General features: G+C 34.9%; 2 non-coding genes across 2 annotated transcripts; both read right to left on the bottom strand.

Annotated features, from left to right (window-relative positions):
• Positions 1 to 9305: 9305 nt before the first annotated feature.
• On the bottom strand, positions 9306 to 9377 carry TRNAW-CCA (transfer RNA tryptophan (anticodon CCA)). The gene has a single exon. It is a non-coding gene; the product is annotated as a tRNA-Trp (tRNA).
• A 158-nt stretch (positions 9378 to 9535) lies between these two features.
• On the bottom strand, positions 9536 to 9619 carry TRNAL-CAG (transfer RNA leucine (anticodon CAG)). The gene has a single exon. It is a non-coding gene; the product is annotated as a tRNA-Leu (tRNA).
• Between the last annotated feature and the right edge of the window lie 4960 nt (positions 9620 to 14579).

Below are 14579 nucleotides of genomic sequence, written 5' to 3'. Positions count from 1 at the left end.
TTCGTCACACCATTAATTTAGTCCTAAGTATTTAGTTGACTTGAGCAGTGGTAGGCCAACAGAGGCCTGAAACTTATAATCGTAGATCGCGGGTTCAATTCCCGGGACACAGACTTATATAATTCATACTTTGTATAGGATTGCCACCGCTCACAAACAAGTTTTCAGAGTATGGGAAGCAATGTCTTCTGAGTAACATAATACCACACTGTGAACGTCAACCCGCCTGCAAAGCGTAACAATTGTGGTATATCCCAATTATATGATATAGATATCTCCATAGATATGAGGCCTTTACCCTAAAATTGTCGCCTATCGAATGATATGACAATATGGTTACTTATATACTCCATAAGAAAAACTAACGTTGGACGCAATTTGAAATTAGAATCTAATTAAGTTCTACTATATATGGATTTTTTTAACTTAAAATACAACTATTTATTCTTTATATATGACCTCTCACAAATATGATGTTATCAATTTACTGCAAAACCGACACATTTGTGGATTGTTTCGTCTCAAGTCAAAAATAGGAAATATATACAGTACAGTCAACTCTCTTAACTTCTGTCGTAATTAACGACTATAATCGGACAGGATTCACAATGTATTTAATTGAATTTCAAAGTTATCTTCTTCCTAGCTCTATTGCAACAGAATGTATTCAACTAACATGACAGCTGTGAAAATGTTGCCAGCTGCTAGTCATTTAATGGCATTGAAATCAAAAAAGGTTGCATTATATATTTCATTTGTTACCTGAATTACGATTTAAAATATTTTTATGTCGAATTCATCCGCAGGATATACTCCTGAACTTAATTTACATCTTCGTTCTGCAATGACTCGGACCGAAAGTCCACCCCGCGAGGCACGCCGCGCGGCGAGGGAAATCAAATCCAGTTTACGACCTCGTGTATTCGTTTGCTACAGTTCGTGAACTGGGTTTTTTCGTATTTCGTACACAAATTCATTACATTTTTTATTGACAGTTTTATTAAATTACTTTACAGTATTTATTTAACGTTAACTGGCTCTGAATAGAAGAAAAAAAAACTACTTCCTCTGACAGTTTAATGTGTCAAAATTCATTACTATATTGCCTTGAAATTTTTTTTTATGGTTTTGGTATTTTCATTGTATCTTTTTACTTTGATTAACGACAAATATTTAAAAGCGAGAAAAAGTGAGATATGAAACAATCGGAAAGAATATTGCCACTTGCAGGATCCATCTCAACTTACAATACTTGGCATACAACTTTGACAAATTCTAGGAACGCCCTCTGGCAATAGTAAAATAAAACTTTTTAACTTGTCTCCAATAACGTGTAACACAAAAATCTACGGGAGCATTTATCTCTAGCATTGGACGTAATGCTACTGAAATTATGATGATAATATCGATGATGACTAGATCTAGATTGTAAATAGATCATTAACATCTATTTACAATCACTCTGTATATCCTTATTGACTTTCAAAGAATGAATTCAAAGCTTATTAGTACAGCAAAGTGTAAAAAAGTTTTCACTCCTGTTTACAATCATAGTGTATAAAGTTACCGCTCTGATATATGTTATATTAATTTATTTCTTCTATTAGAATTCTAGATGTCCATATCTTCTGGCAGTACGAAGTACGCAGGGACGGTTTTATAAAACACTTATTATTTCAGAAATCCTGACGTAAGCTAAATGGGGAGACCTATCAATGCTTTTACACCGAAAATCAATCGACGTAAAATAATCATTATCAATAGAATTTAAATATCATATATTGTGGATAGATCTTGTAGATAAATATAATATTTACAATATTAGGCGAGAAAATGAAAGATAACTTTCTCCCAGCAGTGGGCAAATGACAAGGCTAACAAGAACAATAAATATACATTCGTATCTTCCATCTTTTAGTTTGAGCGCGTAGTTGTAATGAATTTTTCTCGGCTACAGCACAACGTTCCGGAGCGACGGCGCGCTCAAGTGGCTCGTAAAAATTGTCTTGATTAATCCACTTCCGTTTTATTGTCTCTGTCAGGACATCGAACTCGGTTCGCGTGTGTTATTTATTTTCATGCTGTTGTTTTTTTACAGCCTCCTTTTTTTGGGAACTCTCGTTCACCCCTACATATGGGACTTTGTTTACAAATGTAAATGAATTTCATTTTATTTTCTTCATTCATACTGCACAAAATTATATTTTCACTTGGTATTATTTTGTATTTATTAAAGTTGTATATATCATATTGTATTTATTAAAGTTAAATTATTTTATGTTTGGTTATATCTCCGCCAATGTCTGGCCATGCCTGGCTAGAAAGCTAAGGAGTCATGGTGTCTTTTTACAGGTTACATACTATGAAAGGACGTAATAGCCTGCCAGCATTCATGTAGCGATAGCTGTAATTGTGTTTGTTATGCTAATCAAAGATTTGTTTAAAAAAAATTTCAGCAAATAACTTTTTTCTGCAACCGCTCTTTGCGTACCATATATTTAAGAAGTTTTTTTTTTATTACTTAAATAATGACTCGTGCCTTTTATATACTGTAGAACCTAATTCTACTTTAAAACTTAATTACATGGTTCTAGGTGATATAATACGTCGATCAAAAAGTAAAAAGAGTTCTTTATTTATTATTTCAAATCGATTTCATCTCCTTCAAAATAAATCTGGAAATGGTTGGAATAGTCTTTTTCCGGTAAAGCCTTCAAGGCGTTCGATTTGGTTTTTATTTCCTCAATCGTGTCAAAACAGCATTCCCGCATTCGCCTTTCGAGTTTGCTAAGTACCCAGAAGTCGCACGGAACCAAATCAGGCGAATTAAGTGCTTGCGGAACGATGAGTCGAGTTTTACAAAAATATCAAGAAGAACTGTTGTAGTATGACATCCACCAATTGAGACTTGACACGTTTGTCATACAAAACACTTTTCAAAATAGTTGGGTCTGAAACATAATATCATATATAGCATACTGCTGCTACTACATAATAGCAACTTTTGACAGAGATGCTGGGCAAATGTTATAAACAGTTGTAACAACTGGCTTGAAACTTGAAAAAAATTCCTGCCTTCCTAAAGCCAGAGAATTTTAAATGACAATTTTACCTTACTTTATGATCACAGTATATTTAACTAATTAGCCTTGGTTACAGATTATCTTATATATTCGTGTAAAAATGACAAACTCTGAATGATGAAAGTGGTTATCTCTCAAAAATTGTAGATGTGACTTATTACTTCGTGATCTGAAACAATCAAATATTACAAGACCCAGTTATTTACAAGACATTTAATTTAAACATAAAATATTCTATGGTACGAGTATGCTCTACGTTCGTAATATTATATGTCATCCAGAAGAACTCTTGAACCTTACTGTGAAAATAGATGCCTGAAAGAACACAGCAGTTCCTTTATTCATTTTAATTTCTTTACCAACATAAGAACTTGTTAGTGTTTTTAGGACTAGGTGAGGAATACCGACCCGATCAGCTCCGGACACCGTTTTTCCTCGGTCATCGAAAATGAGAAAAGTTCATGACCCGTTTTTGTTCATCTGCTTCAGGACCTAAACTACCGGACTAACTGAAAACTTTTGTCTAACTATAATCAACGAACAATGTCGTGTCGAGCCAGGGCGGCACAACCCGCCCGGGTGCAGCCCCTCACACCCGCCCCCTGATATTAGTTGCCCGAAATTGATTGATCGAAGTGAAATTGTATTAGATGCGATAGACATGCGTCGATCTAGCCTCGCGTTTGTGCTGTGATATCATACGTACGTAGCAATAAACTTGATGAGTAATAATTATTTCAAAGCAGATATTTAATTATTTTGGTTACATAGCTATAAAAAGCTGAACCTTTGTAAAAACTCTCGATCACTAAAAAAGTGGAAGACAGGGAACTCGATGCCGTGCGCTAATCCTAAACCATACTCTATAATAGTGATTCCCAAAGAGGTCTATATCGTCCCCTAGGGGCCTATGACAACCTGCAAGGGGTCTACGTCAGCGAAAAATATGAACTACATATCAATAAAACTGTGTTTGGCACTAATCGGTGTAACATAACTCCTGAAGATGCCCCGTGGAGGGGTGAAACACGTGTTGAGTGATTTAACGGTGGTAGTTGTGTAAATCGCATTGTTTGCCGCATGCGCGTTTATCGGCGGGCTGGCGGGCGGTGCACTTTGTTGCACGACTACCACTGCATGTGCGAAAGTGGCTAAATATTGGTCCTTTTCTTACTTAGGATGGACTTCCGCAAAATGACGCCCGATTATATTAAATATGTCTGATTTATATTTACTAAGATCATCTATGACAGTTATCAATTATCGATATTGGACTACACAAGCCGTAATACCACCCGGTTTACTTCAAAATCGAGGACTGATTAAAGGTGACCACAGCGCGAGTGGGACAGACCGCGTAATTTCCGCCGCGTCACGCACTTCCTGGACACAATAGCGGTGTGACAACGCTATCCCATCCACATTTGTCCGCTCCACTGAATTAAAGGGATATGTCCGTTTGTATCGAAAGAACTATTATTCCTTCTATTATCTCGTGCCGCCAAAGGAATTACGCGGGTAACCGTGAATTACAAATGATTGATTATTTACACACGATTCAGTTCGGGGTTTATTTTCCAACAAGAAATTTTCTCTACAAATTCAGAAATTTATTATTTGTGCAAAAGTTTTATAAGAGTAAATGTGCAGCTTATTCGCTGTGAATGTATCTACACGCTTTGTAAAAATTTCAGAAATAATAAATTAGGCAATGATACTATTGTAAACGTCTTCAAAATTCTATTCTCTAAAGCCTTCTTACTACTTCTTTTGTTTTGTTATCCTCTTATTCTTGAACTGTAATATTCTAGAACTTTAATTTTTCGTGTTACCGTACCAAAAGTTTAAATCCATTTTTTGTAACAATCCAATCTTGATAGAGAGCACCAACAGGATTATTTGCTATGCAACCACGCAGCTGGAAATCTTCAGACTTCAAATGGAAATTGCATATGCATATTTTAAATCGTAGAAAAATATGACTGGAACTTTATACCCAGATGAGATCGCGGAACAAAGCTATAGTTTGTTATAAATATTGGTTTCCATTTAGATAAGTAAACTGCGTGGGAAGGAAAGGGACGGCCTATAGTACAAACATATACAATACAACTTATTGGTTTGTGTATTAATATCTCTCATATATCTTTCTCCATCTTTCACTTCTTTTTCCCTTTCCGTCTTAATTTGTCTTTCTCCCTCAATATTCACTCTTTCTATTCATTTAATTCTATATCTTAAATACAGTCTAATGTCGATTATAAAAATGTACCACTCAAAACTTTAACATGCGAAACCCGTAGTCTATTTACGCATTCTTTAGTTTGAAACGCAATATATCACTCCCACTACAATATCCGGCGAGACAGAGGTCAAATGTTTTACCTGTAAAAAAAAACCTTTCAATCACTTGTACTTTCGCTTTTTGGTTTATTCTCTAGTCACAAATATAGTGCTCATTCAGCAACACTTTTGTGAGCAAGTGAAAGTGACAGATGATCATAGTGCGCTTCGATAATTGGAAAGAAATCTTTCGTTTTTATTTCACTTCATTATCACAAAGAAAGAAGTGTTTTAGACTTTGCACCGTATCAACTAATTTGTTTGTATTAGTGCTCATATACATTTAAAAGTAAACTTAACTTAAAAAAATATTAGGTAAGTTACATCATGTTAACACGTTCACTGCGGGCCCAATTTTGAAGAACTTTCAGCTGGTGCGGCTGAGGTCGAATCAGCCTCAAGCTGAACTTCCTAGTAGTGCGGTTGAGGCCTTTTCTGCCTCATGTTTCGGTTGAGTGTAAACAGCCGCCGCACTAGAGAGAAAACACGAGTTTTACGCGCCGCACCAGTGCAAAGTCTACCATGAGGCTGAATCGGCCTCAAGCCGCAGTGAACGTGTTAAAGTAGGTGTGATTCTATTAGCTTTTGTACAGTGACTACCTATTTGATACGTGACGAAGTAGTTGGTAATTTAGAACCGCTTACACAGGATGATTGTTTTGGAGCACTGTCAAATAATAAAAAGCAGAAAGGACTTTATAAACAATTGTTCATGTTTCACTTTTGTAATTTTCATGATTTATTTTTAATTTAACTTCATCACGCATGCACATTTAATAATGCGGTTATAATAAAGGCTAAAGTTAACCATCCGTGACAATTATTAACTTATTTAATATGAAATTTTCCGTGTGTAATATTATTGTGCATATTTTATGAGCAATTGGCATTTGTACTTAATGAGGTACATTTCATTGTGCTGTTCCATTGATACGTGAACTTTTTAATGGGTGGGTAAATGTTTTAGAATAAGGACTAGTTTACACGCAATTACTATATAAAGAGTGTACCAACAATATTTTTTTCTTATTGTCGACTTTTTGGTCGTGTCCCAAGCTCTTTGTATCTAGGTTTTCTTCACCAAGGTCAGGTCAAAAGGAATAATTTAGAGCCAAATTACAAGTTAAATAGACATCAGACCAAAAACATATGCGTGTAAACACAACCGTATCAGGTAAATTCCAATGAGATAAGTTGCATATTTTGATAATACTCTGTCTGTGTTTAATATGTAACACGTCATATAAGTTAGAACAAACACTTTTGTACGCATGATTTAGAGACAACTGCTTGATTTTTGACAGTTATCCAATGTTCCTTCTACACAACTTCTAGAAGGATATGTACAGGATGATTGGTTATAAGTGTGAAGGCTTTCAAGGTTTAAATGAATATCTAATTTGCTCTCAGTTAATATATAATTCACACTATCATTATAAATGGTTTCAGAAATAATCAATAACGTACTTACTATATAGTAAGAAAAACTGTTTTCAAAATAACGATTACTTTAAATTAAATATTTTAGAATTTGTACTGTTAGAAGCATTTCTAATGTTAAACAGATGATTAGAAATTGGTGTAAAAGAATTGAAACATTTTGCTGACAAAAGAATTATAAATTCATAACTTTAAATAATCAAATACATAAGCACACACATATAGACATTTGTGAATATCCTTTCATATCTTCAATGGCAGCTTACTTTACAAGTTTTGATACTCTGGTATAATACCATACTTTTTGACAACAAATCTATGTCGGCACTGAGGACTGAGTCTTGCATAGGTCATGTATTCGATTCCCGAGATGCAATCTTATATAATTGACACTTTGTGCATTAATTTTAACCCTTAAATGCACGACTTTTATTTATACTCTAAAAAAATCTTGCAGCTACAGATGTATATATATACATATATATATATATATATATATGTAAAACATTTCTTATACTTATTTATTAAAAAAAACTTATGTTGCAGACATACAACACAATGCATTTACCTTAACTGTAATACTCATTTTACGTTTAAGTGGTATGTTGCAGTTTTTTATCATTATGCATTCAAGGGATACAGGATTGCCACTGCCCACAAACAAGTTTCCAGAGGATGGGCAGCTGCTTCTTCTGCGTACTATAATACCACACTGCGACGGTCAACCTACCTGCCAAGCGTGGCGATTCTGGTATATCCCCTATAGATATCTTTGTAGAAGACGATGAAGGCCCCAAGGGTCACATAATTGATAGATCGTTCACCTTTATAATTAATTAGTTTCGAATAAGTTACTTATAATTATTATAATATTAATTAACGAAGTCTGTAGAGTTATCCTTTGGTTCCACCTAATCGGTTATAAAATAGCAATTGTTTACTTTTAATTTCTATCATTCAATATCAAAATTAGACATACATACGCCACCCATCTAGGTTTCCAAGAGGACTGGTTAGAGGCGGCTTTCATCACCATGTGAGTTCCTCTTGTAGACGGACGTTCTTCGCTGCGGTTTTTAATCCATAATCTCTATTTTAGTCCCAAAAAGTCTCAACAGCCATCAGTTCTGCGCTATAAGTCCTTGTGTCATTATTTATTAAATTTTGAAATAAAATATTTATGATGCTTTGCTATATAATAAACTTCAGGGTTTAATCATTCTTTTTCTTTTAGAAGTTTCTTATTTTATTATTGCCCCGTTTTTGGTGCCTTTCGTTCAACCTCCATCATGGAGGAATAGTCTTTGTTTATAGTTCAAATAATTTTAATTCTATTTCCAAGCTCATCTTTCGTCCTTCACAATATCTTTTATTCCTTTCCATACATCGCCTCACTTCCTACGCCTTCCTACTAGAGTTCTACTACAACTTTCAAGTTTATAATTATTATCATTTGTTTAACAATTTATTTAGTCTTAATTCCCGTTTATTTTCTTACTATCTATATCGCGCTTAATTAACTTTTCTAATATCGCAGATATTTTCTCAATCTTGTTTATTATTTCCATTCGACTTTGTTTTGTAATAACAAGCAAACTAATATTTGTATACCACTCTGCTGTAGCTGGCTTATTGTTTTCGAGAACAATTGTTCTATAGCAGCCAGACCGATCAAAGAACGAGGCGATATATCTTCCTACACTTCTTCTTTTCATTTTTATGGGAATTATTTTTTAAGGAAACGCCCACTAAAATGTTCTCTAGGTTTCTGGAACACAATAGAATATTAGAGACAAGTTTCGATCTAAGATTTTTTCATTTCTCCGAAAAGTTCTGGCGACACTTCTCTTTATTCAGTGAGGCGATGTTCTCCTCCTCTACACAGCCGGTGACCAGGTGCCCATTAAAAGAGCCTTCGAGGCTGTACCATCAAAGCTAGTTCTATGATACGAATCAACGTTAAGGCTTTTTTAACTCTTGCGCCTATTTATTTATCTATTTAACTCAAAGTTTCATAAAACCTAAATGATTATGCAAAATATTTTAAATTTGCCTCATATGTATTGACCAAGCTTGCCGGAATTTTCTGGTAGGTAACTCTCTGGTCAAAATCTAATAAGCACCGCATAATTTTGTTGTTAATTTTAATGTAAGACTTGCAACAATAGAGTAGTTAATCTCGGGACTATTTGTATCAAATTGGACTGTTTTAGATTTCATTTTCTTTTACATAAAATCCTGAGTGTATATTATATATTGATAAACCAATGATTTTTGTTAAAAATATTTTACTATAAATTCGTTTTCGTTGTAAGAAGTATTATATTAAATGATTTTACACATTTATAAATATCATTTTAATTCAAATCAATTTACGTAAAAGTTATTCTGGTATATTTAAAATATGGCTAATGGGTATATAATGGTAAAAGGTATCGTTGACCCCGACGTGATTTGAACACGCAACCTTCTGATCTGGAGTCAGACGCGCTACCGTTGCGCCACGGAGTCCATGCCCAGAGTTTTTAAAGTTATAAATATATCTATTCTTTTAGATAAATTGTCAAACAAAATTTTCAGCTATTATTTTTAACAAAACTTTATTTTATACTGAAAATACATAATTTTCATTGTGTACAAAAATATAAAATAATAAAGCAATAAATTTATGTCAGAAGTGGGATTCGAACCCACGCCCACAGAAGTGGACTGCGACCTGAACGCAGCGCCTTAGACCGCTCGGCCATCCTGACATACAATAATCGCTAAAGTAATAAGGTTATCATACGAGTTTAAACTTTCAAACAAAACTAAATAAAAATGTAAAACTATTAATGAAACATTGACATAATTACGCGATGAAGGTGACCTTAAAACGCTAATTAAACAACAACAATTTTAAATTAAAATTAAACGATAAAACATTAAAAGCTCGCCTGCTAATTGGCACCGGAGAGCGGGGAAAATATTTGAGTCATTAGAGAGACGCGTTGTCTCGGAATGGAGTTCAGCCGCAGAGGTGCGTAATTAAAACCGTTATTACAATAATTTGTCGGGAATTACTCACGAATTGTCGCATAATTCAACCGCAAGATGGCAGCCTTCGCATTGATTAGTTTAACAAAGGATCAAGATTATGTCCTAGTTTATTATTGTAATTGTTCGCAACATGCATCATCGCAACATCATTGTTAGCGGCGCATCGAAAAGGGAAATGTCACGTAAATATAATTCTTTATTTCCAACGGTATTACAGGAGCAACATTTCGTCATAATGAAAGGGGAATTTCATAGAAATAAAGTTGCACGTTTACATCAGCATAAATACGGGCGAAACTAGAACAAATACACGCACATATTCTTTGGACTTCGCGTTGTCAATCCCACAACCTGTTAAATATATTTACATGACATCCTGAAGCTGCATGAACGGATGTAGCTCCGTGTGAAAAGTGAGTGATTTCATTGGAAAACGACTTTACCCGGATATACTCTACACAAAACATTTGCATATAGTCAGACTGAGTATGCGCTATTAAAAAAATAACTTAAATATGATTTTAAACGGTCGTTAGACTTTTTAAAAATAAAATATAAAGATCTCACAAAATATGTTTTAAATATAATTACAAGTAACATACTGTCGCTTGTGCGATTGAAGCAGCAGTAATGTCTTGATATTTTTGTACAGAAATTATCGACGATTAATAATAATAATATTCGCAGAACGCAATTAATACAACAGATGCTTACTTATGTCATTGTCGCACTAACGTTCTTATGTCATTCTTATTACTCTTAAATTTAAATGACATTTGTGAGGTTGTCCACAGATTGTTAAATTGATATAAGTACTCATTGTTCTTTAAGTCAAAAAGTAATACATTGGAAGTGATTGTTTTTCTGAAAAAAAGACCAATGGGTCGTTTACGCTGAGTGTATATCTGATGATGTACTCTAGTAAAGGCTGTCCATTCGTAATAGCAAATTACAATCACTTTTATTTAAAATATTACGTCTATATGTTCTTTCTTTGCAATAAATATTATATTTATTGTCACCCTGTGCGATTTTGAATTTCAAGACCCCATTCTGATCTACGAATATTATAGCAGAGGTGATGAAACCGTGTCCGATGATTGTGAAGCCTTCTTGGAAATTCAGGCTCCTTCATATACCGTGGTAGGACTTTCGACTCGTGGCTGATGGCAATAGTTTTGACATCTATCATTGTTATCAACGACTCAATTATGGTATATTGTTTTAAATCCAACAAAGAACATCCTCATGTATGCTGGACAAATGACCTTATTAAGGATGTCTGAAGACGAAAGATGTAAATATTTTTAACCGGTCCTATTAAAAAAAATAAAAGAATAGGCTTCTAGTCAGTAGTGGATTATGTTTTAGTTTTTATTAAACCTTATAATAAGACTCTTAGAGTATTTAATGGAATCCGGCGTTATTTTGCGGAAGTCCATTCTAAGTAAGAAAAGGACCAATATTTAGCCACTTCCGCACATGCAGTGGTAGTCGTACAACAAATTGCACCGCCCGCCAGCCCGCTGATAAATACGTATGCGGCACAGAGTGACTCTGTGTTTGGCACTAATCCGCGTAATATAACTCTTGAAGATGCCCCGTGGAGAGGTAAAGCAAGTGTTGAGTGATTTGACGGTGGCAGTTGTGTAATTCGCATTGTTTGCCGCATGCGCATTTATCAGCTGGCTGGCGGGCGGTGCACTTTGTAGCACAACTACCACTGCATGTGCGGAAGTGACTAAATATTGGTCCTTTTCTTACTTATATTCCTAAAGTACTTAGGCAACGCAATACAATTTCAACATAACAGGTTTCAGACATAGAGGGCGACTGAAAGCTAGATGGATGGATGTGGTCAAAAAAGACATGCGGCTCTGCGATGTTTCCGAAAATGTAACGTCGGATAGAGCGAAGTGGAAGCTGAAAACTAAAAGACACTCCACCGAAAGATGGGAATAATAAATGTCAAGGGAGAGAGAGAGAGAGAGAGAGAGAGAGAGAGAGAGAGAGAGAGAGAGAGATAATGCAGTTCTGACATTTTTGTCAAGATAAGTTAACGAGAATTCGCGTGTGAGTGTGTATGTATTTATGTTTGTAATAGAGCTACTATTTCCGCATAGGTGAACAAGATAACCCAATTTTTAAAACACACTGCAATTGTAATTATTTAACTTATTAAACTCGTTAAAAACGAAAGCCACCGCGGTAACGTCGGCCCCAGTCATTAAATACTTGAATATGTTTCAACGCAGCCATCGAGCTTTTAGTTCGCCTGTACTTATGCCGCAGTTAACATAAATTATTCAAAATAGGTCACTCGTTTTTCTACACGTTTGTATGTTGGACAAGCTGCACCCGCGACTTTGTTTTCGTGGAGTTTTACAACAAAATTAATAAGTTTATTTGGACACTTTATGTTTATTTTTTTTTAATTAAAAGTGGCCTAAATTACCTCCTAATTACATCAGTGATCTGCCAGTTAAATCACGTCAAATGCGATCCAGCCGTTTCAGAGATTAACTTAAAGGAACAGACAAGCAGACAAAAATTTAAGCAATCGTTATTTTGTATTTGTACTGTATACATGTGGATTAAACTATTTATTTATTACTTATAATTTCATATACGTACTTTATTTAACAATTTTCTTTTATGGCGTTTACCCGTCAAGTCGATGTAATGTCACGAGAAATATACAGTGAAAAAGATTCTAATAAAAAAATAGACTTCTTTTCGGAACCGCCGCCTTTATTGTTTGACAATTCCACATATATTCATATGAATGTATTAAAAGGCTGTTATTGTAATATTACAAACAGACACTCCCAATTTTATTTATTTGTATACACGACATTGAACTATTTTTCTTATATATCTTTCTTCTGATTAGCCTATTCTTTTTTTGCTTAGTATATCATTCATTTATGTATGTATAGTGCACTATGTTGTTGACTTCTTGTTACTTTAACTACGTCATCGGTCTATTTAGTGGAGCCTCGTGATTGTTTTGTAATTACAAATAGGTAATAATCTGCTTTTAATTTCTATAATGAAGATATCAATTATTACAATAAAAAACCATCAGTGAAAACAATTTGGCTCCGTTCCACGCGTGTGCACTTCTCGGACGCCTTACAAACGCATTTTGAATTGTTTTTGGCTCGATTTTAAAGCATCACGCCGGCACGTCAGGTGACGCGGAGTTTTCAATTGAAAATAATTTGCGGTCGATTGCGGTACAAGCGGCTGCACATTAAAAGGTTCCAAATTACATAATTAATTCGTTAGCTTAATCGACTTTCAGTATTTTAATTCGTTAACATTCATTAAACATGCCGTTCAATACTTGTTTTTAAATAATTTTGCCATGTTTCGCCAGAAAACAAACGCATAATGAAAAGTTTCTAATGTGGATTCCGGAGTCTTTTACATAGTGCCGACCACCGATGAAATTATAGTGGATAGGAGTTCACAGTTCACAGTTCAATCCAGACCTTCCTCAAGAGGTAGCGTATCTTAAACTTATAAAAACGAACTCCCACGAAACCAACATAACTCAACATAACTCAACGTAACTCAACATGAAGAATGACTTGACAATTTGTTATAGTTGTGCTCTTGTAGGCCTGTCAGTGGTGAATCATTCTGCAATGTCTTCTTTTCGAACACATGAAGGATGCATCCAGGATTCTGTAAATTGACTTAACAAAGAGAATTTGGTGTACCTTTTAGTTTCAAATTTCAAATGCACCGACAAAATATAATTTCCACTGCGCCGCCTGCAAATTACTTTTTAATTATATTAGGAATGTAACCTCTTTTTGTGTAGTGTTATCAATGGCCAACGATATGGCACACAGCCAATGATGAAAAAAAAAACTTGTCATGTTTATGTGTTAATTATTCATTTCAATTACCATTTTGTTGGCAGTCGGACGCGACTGCAGGGTACGGGGAATGCATTACTGAATAATATTGAATTGAATGCGGTTTCTTGCACAGGTTCTTGTGTTTGCATCCGAGAATTAATTACAGCTGTATTAATATTCAAAGATATGAATTGCTTTGAGTTTTCCCGACGGCATTTGTGAGAGCTCTTGCATGTTGTAAAACAAATTATATTTATAATTTTAATCAATTATTTAACCAATTTTTGAAATAATAATACGGTATGTTTGCTATCTCATTTAAAACAAATGGGTGAAGGTGTATTTGCAAAATTTAAATGCGATATACCCGCAAAAATTTGAAGACACCGATGGTAGTGCTTTTTTTTATTCGTGGAGAAAATCCTGCATGGGATACCCGCCAGCTGCAAAAACCACAAAAGGGTTACGACGAACTCTTGCCGGCTAAAACCCCACGGATTTCTTGAATACCTTTTGTTGAAACTACGGAAACGCTTTCGCATATTACCGTAGTTTCAACGGTGGTGGCCTAGTGCTTCGACTCAAAGCTATGATAAGGGGCTTGGAGTAAGGCGTGGTATAACACTCTCCGACGTCCAGGTCTCCGACTGCGAAAGAGAACCTTAGATGTTCTTTCTCTTCCTCTCTCCGTAGCCTCCTTCTGCGACATCACTTTTTCGTAGAAGGTTATAGCAGTGATCCGTGACTGCTCGTTCTGTATCATCGCCTTAACAAAGCCTGGTAAGATCATTCCCCGCAGTGT

Source organism: Battus philenor, unplaced genomic scaffold, assembly GCF_028537555.1.
Source record: "Battus philenor isolate CCGP_79_NKW_IND1 unplaced genomic scaffold, ilBatPhil1.0.hap1 SCAF_2, whole genome shotgun sequence".
Taxonomy (NCBI): Eukaryota; Metazoa; Arthropoda; class Insecta; order Lepidoptera; family Papilionidae; genus Battus; species Battus philenor.
This window is presented reverse-complemented; position numbering and strand designations above follow the sequence as displayed.